The 4,284-nt window shown below is 34.4% G+C and overlaps 1 pseudogene; it reads left to right on the top strand.

Annotated features, from left to right (window-relative positions):
* The first annotated feature begins 956 nt into the window (after positions 1-956).
* On the top strand, positions 957-1,896 carry LOC128052347 (olfactory receptor 187-like; annotated as a pseudogene).
* The last annotated feature ends 2,388 nt before the right edge of the window (positions 1,897-4,284 follow it).

The raw sequence follows: 4,284 nt of genomic DNA on the forward strand, positions 1-4,284 counted from the left end.
ATGCTTAGTATATATCACCTGGATTGTCAGAGGTTGCTCCTTCCAAAAACTTGCCACCACATCTGAGTTTTCAATCTGAATATTTGGTGACTTTTTACCTGGTAATCAAGTAACTCTTATGACTTTCTCTCTTTTACTAACCACACTTTTACATCTAATATGTCTGCAAGTGCTGGTGGTTCTACATTCTGATTTACTTTGAACTATCTGTTTGAATTCCTCATCACCCCAATGTCAAAGCACACATGGAATTATATTTCTGCATATTATTCTCATCACCTAGGAAACATTAATAAAATTACTAGATAACATTCATGACCTAGAGAATCAACTTTGATAATAATACCTCAAAATCTAGTTTGTACCACTCCTTCTCCAGACACTTCTAATGTGTAATCTGTTGTAAGAATCACTGATCAATAGTCACAGCTTCCAGATTAGTACTTCTGACCCCAGGCTACATCCCCTGAAGTTTGCTTTATTCACCCAGTTATTTAACTTTAAAAATAACTGAGGATGCATCTCTATGTTTTAAAAATTTTCAGTTTGTCTATTCCTTAAAGAATAAAATTCAATAAAGTTTCATTAGTGTTCAATTTATTTTATAATCAGGCCCTTCTAACATCTTAATTTGACACTATATCCATGCCCTAAACACGTTTCCTCAATCTCATTTAATAATCCCCCATAAATTTGATCATGTTCAGAATGTCTTTCTCTTCTTCTACATGCATTCATACCTGTACATTTTTTGAACTGAAATAATTACATTATTCCAGTTAAATGATTTCTGCAAATACTTTTCAAGCATTTGGTAAGAGTAAATAAAATAAAGAGCATTCAAGCTTGGTATATGGCTCTATTCATATTACCCTAACCAAACTTCCTTTTTAAAATTCTTGAGAAATGTTTTCTCCATTTATTGCATTGTATTTCAGATGCAATCTATTAATGATATGGAAACAAAAAATGCAACAGAGCTGACAGAGTTCATTCTCACAGGACTTACACATCAACCAAAGTGGCAAGCGCCCCTATTTCTGTTGTTCTTGATAATATACCTCATCACCATCGTGGGAAACCTTAGTCTAATCACTCTCCTCTGCAATGACCCTCAACTTCACATCCCCATGTACTTATTCCTAGGGAACCTGGGATTTGTGGATATTTGGTTATCCTCCACAGTGACCCCCAAGATGCTGCTCAACTTCTTTGCCATGAGCAAAATGATCTCTTTTTCTGAATGCAAGATACATTTTTTTCCTTTGTAATCTGTGTAATACAGAATGTTTTCTGTTGGCAACTATGGCATATGATCATTATGTGGCCATATGCAAACCACTAATTTATCCAATGATCATGACCAATAGACTATTTTGTCATATTTTGGTGGACTGCTTCATGCCACACTTCATGTTTTTTTACTCAGATTAACCTTCTGCAATTCCAACACAGTACATCACTTTTACTGTGACATTAACACTGTTTAAGATTTCTTGTACTGACCCTTCCATTAACATTCTGTTAGTATTCATTTTTGCTGGGTCAATACAGACATTCACCATTTCTATTGTTCTTATCTCTTATGCACTAGTTCTCTGTACAATTTTGAAAAAGCAGTCTTTACAAGGCATAAGGAAGGCCTTCACCTGTGGAGCCCACCTCCTATCTGTCTCTTTATACTATGAGCCTCTTCTCTTCATGTATGTGCTCCCTGGATCTTTACAAGAAAATGATTAAGATATGATGGACTCCCTCTTTTACACTGTCATCATTCCTTTCTTAAATCCAATTATCTAGAGCCTCAGAAACAAGAAAGTCATAAATTCACTGGCAAAAATGTTGATTAAAAAATGCTTAAAATTCATATTACTATCTGTCCCCTGGTTAAAATAGCCATATAATTGTGGAGATCTGATGTTGCTATTTGTAGTTTTGCATATAAGTTTGTTCCTCTTATAACTATCCTAGAATTTTAATGACTCACTAAGGTGGGATTTCTAGTAAACATCTTAAAATATGCAAATATGTAACTCAAAACCAAGAATAAAGATACATTTTAATCAAGTGTTCATGTAATATTAGAATAATTAAGGAGGAGAGAAATTATCATAGTTCACGCATATATTCTCAGTGTGGCTTCATAAATGCATTAAGCAATACAATAGTATAATCACTGAAGAAAATGTAATATAATGCCTTTGATAGCAAAAGCTCTGTGTAGTCTAGGGACTTACATTACATTTAATTTTATAGTAAAGTTAGGATTGTTTATGAGTGAATGAAGGACAATTGCAGGACTTTGTGTCTATAAATAATCGAGAGAGAATTGAAATGAATACTTTAAATGAAGTAAAAGTACAAGGCTTATTATCAATCTTGTGATGAGCCCATGGAGATTACTAGGCCTACAATGATTACTGAATGTCAGATCACCTTCCTGTTGTTGTTCAGTCGGTCAGTTGTATCCAACTCTTTGCGACCCCATGGACTGCAGCACACCAGGGTTAGGTTTCTTTCACGATAATTACAATATCATATACCTAAAGTGATTAATCTTGCTCTACTTAGCAGGAGGATTATCTCCTGTTATATATTTGGAGAAACTCTTTAGGTAGATGTTTGGATTAACAATTAAACAGTATAAGTAAAAATATCATTATTACATATATCCCAAAGTAAAGCTCACAAGATTAGACCAACTCATTTATCTTGTTTTTGTTCCCTAAGGGACATCCCCAAGCCCCAGAAATGGAGTGAATAAATCACAGTCCAGATACTTTTATTATTTTTCACCCATGTTATTGCATATTGCCCTGGATTGTTATTTTTTGTTGCTGTATAATATTCCCATTGCTCTGTAAGTTATCTAAATTTTTTCCCCTGTAAGTTATCTAAATTTCTGTTTGTTCACAAACTGTTATGACTCGAAGCCTATATTTCTAATATAGGCAACTGGTGTATATTTCTTTGATAACCACAAAAGTTAGATTCTATAACTGGCTTTTTGTTTAAATGAAAAGGTTGAGCACAATGTATCACCTACCAAGTTCTTCTTTAGATTGGGTAGGTATGAAATAAACACTGGAGGCCTGTCAGATGACAGACTTCCTATGGAGCCTTCTCTTCAGTATGTCTAATCTATAGATTCTAGTGCTCTGATGTATGTTTCAGAAAAATCCATACTAATTTATGCCTTCCAAAATTCATTAAAATTTCTTCACTGATGTGTTCCAATTTTTATTTCTGTTAAAGTTTTTTTTTTTTTTTTGTATATCATATAAGTCATTGCAGTGGAATTTTGGGAAAGATGTAAAATATAAACCCTTACAAAGCTTACATTTTAGAAGTATTGTCCAGATATCTTTAAAAAAAAGAAACTATGAAATGACATATGTACTTTTAATGTTAGTGAGATATAAAAGCTATCAGGCTACATTCATCCAGTTGTCTGAAATACTGATGATATCAGATGAAAACGCTACTTGGAAACACTAATAATACAACAGAAATACTCTATATTATGAAGCTATATCGATGATTTAATCTTGAAATTTAAGAGAATTTATAACTCCTCTCCCTTATGTACATGGATAAATATTTTTTTCTGCTCATTTTACAACACCTTGTGACATTGAGAAGTTTCTGACATTATCCTTTACAGTGTTCAAAACATCAATACAATCACAAGGTAAGTAAAAACAAACTCTACTAAATCTAGAACCATATTTCTCAGTCTGAGTTGTGAATTGCTGTTGTGTTGTTGTTCAATTGTGAAGTCCTGTTCAACTCTTTGTGACTCCATGGAATGCAGCACACCAGCTCTGTCCTCTGTCTCCTGGAGTTTGGTCAAATTCATGTCCACTGAGTTGGTGATGCCAACCAACCATCTCAGCCTCTGCCACCCCCTTCTCCAGGAGGAAAGGAAAGATTGCCTTCAATTTCCCCCAGCATCAGGGTTTATTTCAACGAGTCAGCTCTTTGTATCAAGTAAACAAAATACTGGAGTTTCAGTTTCAGCGTCAGTCCTTCCAATGAATATTCAGAATTTATCTCCTTTAGGATTAACTGATTTGATCTCCTTGCTGTACCAGGGACTCTCAAATCTTCTCCAGCACCACAACATGAAAGCATCAGCTCTTCAGCACTCAGCCTTCTTTGTGGTTCAACTCTCACATCTGTATGTAACTACTGGAAAAGCTACAGCTTTGACTATATGGACCTCTGTTGGCAAATGGGTATCTTTGTTTTTTAATAAGCTGCCTAGGTTTGTCATGGCTTTCC

Source organism: Budorcas taxicolor, chromosome 1 (assembly GCF_023091745.1).
Source record: "Budorcas taxicolor isolate Tak-1 chromosome 1, Takin1.1, whole genome shotgun sequence".
NCBI lineage: Eukaryota > Metazoa > Chordata > Mammalia > Artiodactyla > Bovidae > Budorcas > Budorcas taxicolor.